The sequence below is a fragment of the Halichoerus grypus genome, chromosome 5, assembly GCF_964656455.1.
Source record: "Halichoerus grypus chromosome 5, mHalGry1.hap1.1, whole genome shotgun sequence".
In the NCBI taxonomy this organism is placed as follows: domain Eukaryota; kingdom Metazoa; phylum Chordata; class Mammalia; order Carnivora; family Phocidae; genus Halichoerus; species Halichoerus grypus.
In genome coordinates this window covers 45,512,177-45,523,126 of record NC_135716.1, presented here as the reverse complement: position 1 = coordinate 45,523,126, position 10,950 = coordinate 45,512,177, and the positions used below count along the sequence as shown (strand labels likewise).

Sequence of the window (10,950 nt, the reverse complement as noted above, 5' to 3'; positions counted from 1 at the left end):
GCTTACTATGTATCTGGTACTGTTCTAAATGCAATATTTATATCAACTCATTTAATCTACACAACATCCCCTTAAAGTAGATATATTGAAGCACTAGGGAGGAAATTGTGGCATAGAGAAGTTAAATATCTATAAGTGGTAGATCCACAATATGAACTAATTGGCCTGGTTCTGGAGCCCATGCTCTTAACTGCCTAGCTTAATATTGCATCCAAAAAAAAAAAAAAATCCCAATACTACCTAATTTTTAGTAGTTACTGGGTAGGAAAGAAACCTAGCACTATATCAGTTCTTTCTGAGTCTTAGAACTATAAGTCAAACAATTAGAGGCTGAGGTTAATGCCTTGACAGTCACATCTAGATATAAACTGATCTGAAACCATTTGGGAAGCAAGACTACCAGAAACAGAGGAGAATGAAGCATTGACAATCCTGTACTTGTCTGAATAGGAATCTCATTTAAAATACAAAGTTTAGGGGCACCTGGGTGCTCAGTTGGTTAAGCATCCAACTCTTGGTTTTGGTTCAGGTCATGATCTCAGAGTCATGATCTTAGGGTTTTGAGATAGAGCCCCGCCTCAGGCTCTGCACTCAGAGCAGGGTCTGCTTGGGATTCTCTGCCTCTCCATCTTCCTCTGCCCCTCACTCTGCTCGCACTCACTTGTATGCTCTCTCTCTCTGGAATAAATGCATAAATAAAATCTTTAAGAAATAATAATAAAATAAAATAAAATAAAAAATACAAACCTTTTACATCATATATATAAACTGGGCTGGGATTTTTTTCACAGCTAAAGATTCCTATGAACAGGTAATTCTTACAATGAGTTTACACATCAGAACATATACTGACTATTTTAGTTATTAGCTCTTTCTGTGGCTATGAGCATGTTACTTAATCTCTCTGTGCCATAGTTTAGTCATTTATAAATCAAGGATAATAACAGTACGTACATGAAAATGTTTTGTAATAATTAGGTGAGTTGATAGGTATAAAATGGTTTGAAAATTACCCAAGATATGGTAAATACTAGGAAAATATTGTGTTCATATCATCATCATTATTATTATCCAGAACTCTCAACCATTATGGTTAGAAAAAGGTCAAATAAATAGCTATGATATTGTTCAAGTTTATATTTTATCCATGATTCCATTACCTTCTCCCCTCCTTCCCCCAGAGTCTGCTGGTCTCTTTTTGTAAGTAGAAATATACCTACTAGAATTCCAACAATCCTCAGGATCTTGATTTCTTCTTATACATTCTAAATCTACTCATTCGGATGTTTTAGATAAAAGTTTATTACTATCCCCATGCTAAATTCAGCCTCAGAAGTCCAAAGGACAGACAGAGCAATCAACACAGCCCTCCTATCTCGCTTCCCCCATTGGCACTGTGCTCTAGGCTTCTAGTCCATTCTTTGGGACTCCACCAAACTGTTCTATCTGCCTCCTAAGCCAGGACACTGCATCCTAGGGGACCATCAGGCACACAATATTATCCCAAGTAACTCTTGAACTAAATACCCTTACTCTCATTTTGCCTTAACCAGTAATCAAAACTTATTTCCCCTAACTCTCATATATACCAGTCATGAAGTTGTTAAATTATTTCCAAGTTTTCATCCTTTCTTTATCCATAAATTTGACATTTGTAATTTTTCTTCTGAACTCTGAACCTTGACTCACTCGAAAAGAATCCTGATTCTCCAGATACATTTTTTTTTTTTTTAATCCAAGCTATGCTTCTTCAGGCTGCCATGAGAATAGTCCCTGCAAATCAAAGAGCTCCCAGTAACTGGACTACCCAGTTCTGCTCTAGGGACAATGACCTGAGAACCAGGCATCAGCCTAGATACAAGCTAAGTAGTCAGTTAAATAAGCAGTGTTGAGTGAACACAAAGTGCCTAAGATTAGCTATGCAAATATTTTTGTATGGCAAAGAATATTGCAATATTTTCATGTGCTCAATAATGCTCCTTCACAATTTATAACTTTTATCCACAAGAGAAAATAAACACAAAAGAAAGGAGAAATTCTACATTAAATGCATGATGACTTTTTTAATTCTCTGAACAATTGTAATATAAATTGAAAAATAACTTCTTATGAAATTAGTGACTGATCCAAAGAATTCCCAAAGTTCTAATGATCTAAACTTCATTTTGAAACATTTGGAAATGTAATTAGGTAATGTGAATTTCCTGAATATGTAGCACAAACAATTGGCTTGAAATCAACTTGACATATTTAAATTGTACATATTCCTTGAAATATTTTATTGAACTAACAGAACATGTTTCAGGTCAAACATTATGGCCAGTTTTTAAAATAAACTTTATGCTGGGAAATAATTATCTATAAATATCTCACATTTCTGCATGATCTAGATCTTCTGAACAAAGGCATTTATAGTCAGTTTAAGAATGTTTTTATATAAGATGACATTGCAGAAGAGTAAAGTTTAGAGATATCTCCCTCCCTTGAGATGTTCCGGAGTGATAAAGACCTCTCTGGATGAGATTTGCTTATATTCTAGAGTAAAGATAAAATCTCTATCTCCAGAACTAGGTGAGCAGTTCACCAGAAGTTGTATATATAATCAGAATTTTCTAATTCTAGGATTTATCCCCTGTTATTTATTCTGCATGTACAGGTACCATTCAAATTCCAGCGCGTCACCCTTAGAACTCAGGGAATTGGTGCTATGAAGTTAGCATCTAGCTGATGCTTTTGCTGTAACTAATAAACCGTCTTTGTCTCTGACCTAGGTGTCTTGTGATTTTACACGTATTGGTACCGGCTGAATGTTTGTGTCCCCTGCCCCATCAAAAAAATATATTTTTTATAAATATTAGGAAGTAGGACTTTTGGGAGATAATTAGGTCATGAGGGCTCCACCCTCATGGAACCCTCATGAATAGGATTAGTGCTCTTGTAAAGAAGAAACATAAGAGCTTTCTCTCTCTCTCTCTCTCTTTCTCTGACCACCACCATGTGAAGACACAATCAGAAGACGGTAACTGCAACCTGCAAGAGGTTTACACCAGATCTGTCAGCACCTTGATCTTGGATTTCCTAGACTCCATAACCATGAAAAATAAATTTCTTATTTAATCCGTATAGTCTATGGTAATTTGTTATAGCAGCCCAAACTGATTAAGACAGTTCAGATAAAGATAGGTAAAACCTCAGATCCCTTACAGTTTCTGACTTAACATTATTGAGATATACATACATAAGATAAAATAAAATAATTTTAAATATAGTTTGATGAGCATTGGCACATGTATATACATATGTAACCACCATGATAATCATGATATAGAATATTTCCACCACCCAAAAAAGTTCCTTTGTGTTCATTTCCAATCAATCTCTTCCATACTCTCAGATACAGGTAATCACTGAAATATTTTCTGAACTATGGATTGGACTGATCTTTTCTAAAATTTCATATAAATGGAATCATGCAGTATATAATTCTGTGTTTGGTTTATTTCACTCATGATTATTTTCATGTGTGATTTCTGAGATCCAGACATGTTATTGCTTGTTATAGCAATGCATTCCTCATATTTACTGATTGGTATTCCAGGGTATGAATATTCTACAATATACTTATGGGTTCTGCTATTGAGAAATACCAGGGCTGTTTTCCAGTTTGGAGCTACTATGAAAAATCTACTATGAGTAGTTTGCAAGCCTTTGTATGGAAACACATTTTCTTTCTCTTGGGTAAATATGTAGGAGTGGAATGATTAGGTTGCATGGTAAGTGTGTCATTAGCTTTATACAATATTGCCAAACTGATTTCCAAATTGTTTGTGCCATTTAACATTCCACCAACAATGTATGAAAATTCCACTTGCTTCATATCCTCTCTAAAACTTGTATTGTTAATCTTCTTAATTTAGCCATTCTAATGGCTGCATAGGGATGTTTCATATGCTAGATATGGTCAATTTCCATTTGGCATCCATTTCTATACTCTTCTATTCCCCTTATCCCTAAGAATGACAAAATGAATCTAAAGCTGTTTTTCCTAAACTCCCTTATGGCTAGGCTTCTCAATACTGTTTAGATTCTTTCAATAAGATTAATCATACCACATTTGGAAGGTGTCAAGGCAGTGGAGACTACCTGGGATGGTGCAGTTGGAAAGGCGGGCTGGGAAGTAGCTGGATTCCATGTTTTTCTCTATCTTACTAGAGTCATGGGTATGGGGAAGCTATGACATCAAGTGGTCAAGAAAGCAACCTCTGGGTTGCAGCTGTAATACTGTATGTTCTTGAAATCAAAAACAGTGGTGACTTCCTGACTTTCATTTCTTTAGGCATCCAATGATTTTGAAATCACTTAATCTTAATATTTTGCTGCTTGGAATGCCTAGAGTACTTTCTGTTACCCGAACTCTGATTGATTCAATAGACATTAAGAAAGAAAAAAAAGTTGAAAAAATGTCTATGAAATACAGACAAGGGATTTTAAGGGGGAATTGGCTCAGCATTCTAAACTTCTCCACCTTAATTCTCAGTGAGAATTGCTTAATATGATGTTATCACTGTAATAATTTGTTAACAAAGATCTGTTGGCCATTATTAATGATGTTAATATTTATTGAGAGTTTACTATGTACCAGTCACTGTAAGAATCAATTCAGTGCTTATTACAAACTTACGTCAGTCATAGTACAGACACTGTTATCTTAAATTCATTTTAGCATTTCCTGCTTTGTACAGAAAAGGATTTAAACTAAGTCTGTCTAAAATAAATTTATTTCCACCAATTTGATTTCCACCATGTTGCCTCTCTGACAAAATTTGTCACTAATTATCATTTTCTACATCACTGGAAAAATAGATATTCACTCTCCCAAGTCCTTGGTATTACCTACAAACTCACCCACTTCTGACTTCCTTTCTTCTTTTCAGGGTTGTAATGGAAATCATCATTTTCTCCTTCTACTTAAGAAAAAGCCCTATTAGAAATACTATATAATCCCGCAATCCCTCTTCCGGGTATATATCCAAAGGAAATGAAATTAGTACCTCAAAGAGATATCTGCACTCCCAAGTCCACTGCAGCACTATTCACAATAGCCAAGATACAGATGTGACCTAAGTGTCTGTTGATGGATGAATGGATAAAAAAATTGTGATATGTACATACAATGCAATATTATTCAGCCTTAAAAAAGGAGATCCTGCCATATGCAACAATATGAATGAAACTGGAGGACATTATGCTAAGTGGAATAACGCAAAAAGAAAAATACTGCATTATGTCACTTACATCGAAAATCTGAAAAAAGTTGATTCACCGAAGCAGAAGCAGAAATCAGAAAGGTGCGAAAAATGAGAGATGTTGGTCAAAGGGTACAAAATTGCAGTTGTGTAGGATGAATAAGTTCTAGAGAGCTAATGATTATTGTTAATATCACTATATTGTATACTAGAAATTTGCTTAGATTTCAGATGCTTTCACCAAAAAAGAAGTTAACTATGAGAAGAGATAGATATATTAATTAGCTTGACTGCAGTAATCATTTCACTATATATCAAAACATTATGTCGTATACTTTAAGTATAATTTTTACTTAAAATGTCCCTATTAATCATATATGATTGAGAGACCCAAAACTCAAAACAACAGTGAATAAAATAAAGTTGATGTGTATTTCTTTACTGGGTCAAGTTTGGATGTAAGAACTCCAGAACTGACCAGGAGGCTTCACCAAAATATTGGAACTCAGACTCCTTCAATCCTGCTATTCCACTGGTCTGAGCATATAGCTTTCACTTTATGGTTGAGGACAACAGCTCGAACTCCAGCCATTTTTTCTACATACTAACCAGCAGGAAAAAGGAAAGGCTAAAAAGTAAAATGGTATCTTCCTCATTCTAAGCATGCATGCTAAAAATTGCACACACATCTCTGCTTAGAGCCTATTGGCCATAACTCAGCTATCTTTAACTGTAAGATGGCTAAGAAATATAATTTTTTTCCTGAAGACACAAGTCCAACTAAAAATTAGATTCTCTTAAGAAGTAACAATTGGAAACTGGTTCTTAAAGAACAACGAGTAAAAACATCCACACACTCGATCTCTATTCTATATTCCATCTTACCTTCTAAGAGATTCATTCTATAAAATGTATACAAATCCATCATAAAATATAAGGTGTTTGATGACCTGTGTCATATTTAACTCTTTTGTCTCAAGTTCTGCCACCATCATCTCAAATCTCAAATTCTCCCTCACCTCCAGACACTTGGTAATCCACTATTTTGCAAAACTCTGTGTGTCACTGAAGGCTCAATCAGATCAGCTGTGCTGTAGATAAGAACCACTACAAATAATACTGAATAAAGAACTTACAGGAATTCAACTCTAAGCAGGAATGGACGTGGTGAAGTCTATGCAAAGCTATTGTCTCTGAGTCTGAGGATGAGCCTGAAGAGGTATGACTCTCTTAGTCTAGAGGTCAGAAAGAAAAGCTGAACATGGAGGGAAATGATGAGAAACCAGAACCACGAGGATGAGCTGGAACTTGCACCTGTCTTTAGCATCTGCTATCAGCTTCAATGCTAGGATTGCCCTGCAGAAAAAGCTGACTCTCTTGAGCATAGATCTGTTCACATGCCAGGCACAGGATTCAGAGAACCCATGGGAGAAAATCCGGCAGGAGAGAAAGGAGTTGCAAGCCTGCGTGTTGACCCTTGCCAACAAAGTAAGCCAACACTGCCACGTGCTCAGCGCCCCAGACCAACCTGTAAAACATAAAACACTATCACCACTCCCTCATTTCTGCCTGCCAAATCACATGCAAATTCATCTTGTTGTCATCCATAATCCAGAACAATGATGGGAAGGGGATGTTTGGAAAGGTAGTTAGAGCTCAGCTTATTTGGCACAGAATAAACCTGTCTGTGTTATTTGGGTCTCATTTTTAAAACATATTTCTTCAAGATTCCTTTCCATAACTCCTAAGAGTAGGCTAACTACTAAAATGTGGCTCTGGAGTACTTCTCTTTTTTTCTTCAGTCATATGTAGGGTTTTTTTTGGTTTTTCGTTTTTTTGTTTGTTTGTTTGTTTGTTTTTATTGACCATATCTGCCCCCACAAAATGAGAAAATAAAACTTTTCAGTCTGGAAAAAGGCACAGATAGGTTTTTCACTGAAAAAAAAAAAAAGGTTTTGAAATAGTCCCTTCAAAGTTAAAGATTTTATCCATATTCTTCCACTTAGAACTGTTTTTGGAATTTATGAAATTGACTTCATTGAATGATTTTGTTTGCACAATTTTAAGAATTAACTTTGGCAGTTTCTATATACACAGAAGTTTTTTTTTTCCAAGAGGTAACTTCTGTGAAGGAAGACAGTAAAATGGAGGCCAACACGGTGAATTATTTGTCAATCTCAATCTAGCCCAAAGGCTTCGGATGTTCGTTATGCACTAGGTTTTTATCTTTCCTCCCCATCTCTACTGAATAAATAAATGTTGTAAGCAATGCAGTATTTTCTGTAATTTTTTAAAAATTCCTATCTTTATTATTTAATAGGACTAGAAGGTGTGAACAAATACGTCGAGATAATCACCAAGCAAAATCAACTGAGTACTCTTTGTCAGGGTGCGTTTTCTATACCCGTAGAGAAAGTGTTTCTAATGAAAGGAAAAATACAAAGAACAAAAAGTATACTCCTTACATAAAAATTAAATTTTCAAAGTTGTTCCCAACACACCTCTTTTCTCCCTACAGAAGTCTCTGTACTTAGTTGAACATAATTATAAGTAAAATGAATTGTTAGGCTCACAGGATATAAAGTCAGGACCATGGGAATATACAAAGTATTAAATCTGAAATATAATTTGGTTTTTCTCTGGAAAAATTTTGTCATTTTTTTCTGACTTGCACTTCAGAATTTTTCCAATGTATCAAAATATTAGTTGATTTTAAATGTTACAGAAGTTAACAAAGAACTTGCCTCTTCCAACTGTGCTTCTCTCATCTAATGTGAACGGCCCCAGCTTTTTCATGTTGGCCACATACTGAGCGAAGTGCCTTTATGCTAATTTGGAATCACCCTGTCCTATGCTTAGCAATGAATTAATATCAAGATGGTTTTTCATTTTTGAAAAATGAACTGTGATTCTTTAATAAAAATAAATCAAGTATTATTTATTATATTTGACAAGCTACTCAGCTAGCTAGGGCAACATTTAGTGATGTCCCCAGATAAAGATTTAGGTAACATTCTTTGAAAATAGGAGTCCCTGGTGAATTCTTAGGCCTTGGTACTGTTTGTGATTGTTAGTTTTGCCTGTACCTCTGTGAAATGGTAAAAAGTGAATGAGTTCATTAAAGAAATCGGCTACTAGGGGAATTAATTAAATTCTACTTTTTTTTCTTAGTGTATTAGGTATATTGACTAAGTTGCAAAACTGAAACAATCAGCTTAATGTACTTTTTAAGTCGACAAAATATTGTATCAGATTTAAGAGAAATAAAAAACAATTTTTAAAAATGTAAATCGAATGAAACATTGAAGTATTTATTCTTTCTTAATAGACAGCATTGCTTTTAAAATCCAATGCATAAAAGCAGGGCACTGGGCTGTCCCGCGGATCTGTCTCTTGCTTCAACAGTGTTTGGACCGAACAGACCCAGGGATGCCCCTTCTACCAGCCTGAGACCACTCTCCAACCTTTTTTCCAGTCACAACCTTCAGAGCCATGTTCTTGGCCACCCTCTGCCTCCAGGACCAGCCAACACTCTATTTTGAGCTTAGCTCCTTATTACCATCAACCATGAGCTCCCAGATTTGTCAGAATTATTCCACCGAGCGGCACCTGGGTGGCTCAGTTGGTTAAGCATCTGCTTCGTCTCAGGTCATGATCTCGGGGTCCTGGGATCGAGCCCTGTGTCAGGCTCCCTGCTCAGCGGGGAGCCTGCCTCTCCCTCTTCCTCTGCCACTCTGCCTGCTTGTGCTCGCTCTCTCTCTCTTTCTCAAATAAATAAATAAAATCTTAAAAAAAAAAAAAAGAATTATTCCACCGAGGGGGAGGCTGTCATCAACTGCCTTGTCCATGTGCATCTGTGAGCCTCCTACACCTACCTCTCTCTGTGCTTCTATTTCCACCGGGAGGATGTGGCTCTGGAGGACATGGACCCCTTTTTCCTCCAGTTGGCTGAGGAGAAGCACGTCTGCTCTTGAAGATGTAAAAGAAGCTCAGCCTCCACACCCTCTTCCAGGACCTGCAGAAGCCATCCTAAGATGAGTGGCCTAAAACCCTGGATACCATGGACGCTGCCCTGGTGCTGGAGAACCTGACCCAGGCCCTTTGGGATCTGCATGCCTTGGGTTCAGCCCGCACACACAACGATTTCTGTGACTTCCTGGAGAACTACTTCCTAGAAGAGCAGGTGAAACTTGTCAAGAAGATGGGGAACCACCTGACTAATCTCTGTAGGCTTGCTGGGCTGGACGAGGATCTCTTCGAAAGGCTCACCCTCCAGCATGACTAGGAGCCTCTGAAGCCCAGCATCCTCCTGGTGCCAGGGCTTGTGCCTGAGCTTCTCCCTGAAGCAAGTAAGCAGCATTTTAACCACCTTGGAGCCCTCTTGCAAGCCCTAGACCAAATGGAAACAATAAAGCTTTTTGGAGCCAAAAAATAAATATATAAATAAATAAAATTAAAAATAAAAAAATAATAAAATTTAAAAATAATAAAATCTGATGGATAAAAAGTGGTTTTCTGTCTTTGTTTTGAACTATCAATTAAAAGCTCACATTCTTATAAGAAGTAACACTATTATGAAAAAAAAAAACTCTAGACATGATAAATCTGGTTGTTGTATTAGAACTACTGAGGGAAGCCTAGGCTCTGTCCCTCTAAATGTAACCTCTAAATGGATTTCACCCACAAGTGAGAACTACCAAATATCCAGACATTGTCAGAAGAGGACAGATAAATGGAAACACTTGAAGTAGGAAAGAGAGTCTTTCCATCTTTCCTTTTTGTGGTGATACGCTACCTGCGATATGCCAAGAACTATAATGCTGTACATGGGATAGAGGTACTGCCTACATCCTGCCACAGGGTTTAGGAAAGCTTTAAGGATAAAGCAGAATTCGAAAGGGGAAAAGAGATACAGGTTGGGAACGAGAGAAGGGTAGGGACAAGAGGATCACACATTTAGCAGGAAAGGAAGGGCCAAATGAATGTGACTATATGAATTATTACCATGTTATTATGTATTAAAAGCCATACAACATAAGACACATTGCATTTTCTGATAAACAAAAACAACCTTAAAAGAGTTTCCAACCTACAGGAAAGCTTCAGCGTAACAGATTTAAAATAGAAAGAACCCATAGTTATTTTACAAGGACAAGGTTTTAATGCACCAAGTGAAAAAATAAACCCTAAAGGGGGGATGCAAACTAGCCCAGAAAGAAATCAGTCATATCACGCACATGTGGTCATTGGATTTGATTGGCGAAATCTGAGTTCCAAAAGTGCTATGTATTTTATGTTATGTAAGTGATCACAACAACTTGAGACCAGATTAACTTTACCGAAAGTTTCTTTCCTTACTGCTCAAATTAAATCAGTGATAGTGGATGGGGAAGCTGCTAAGCCTACCCAAATGCTCTGTTCTCTCTACATTAGTCAATAAGCAGAAGCACTTTGTAAACCCACCTGGAGTGCCATCGATGATAAAGAGTGCTGTTACCTCTAGTAAAGGATGGAAATTACCCTGGTTCTTCAGTAACCTCTGTATTGGAAACCTCTACAGAAACACAAATTTCTCCACTGGATCCACATTCTTTAACCACTAGGGAGCTTCTTTTCTTTTTTTTTTTTTTTTTTTTTTAAGATTTCATTCATGTATTTATTTGAGAGAGAGAGAGAGAGAAAGAGAGAGGACAGGCAGGGGGAG

General features: G+C 36.7%; 1 pseudogene; it reads left to right on the top strand.

The window, feature by feature from the left end:
* Window positions 1-6,542: 6,542 nt before the first annotated feature.
* LOC118530603 (ferritin light chain pseudogene) lies at window positions 6,543-9,531 on the top strand (annotated as a pseudogene).
* Window positions 9,532-10,950: the final 1,419 nt, after the last annotated feature.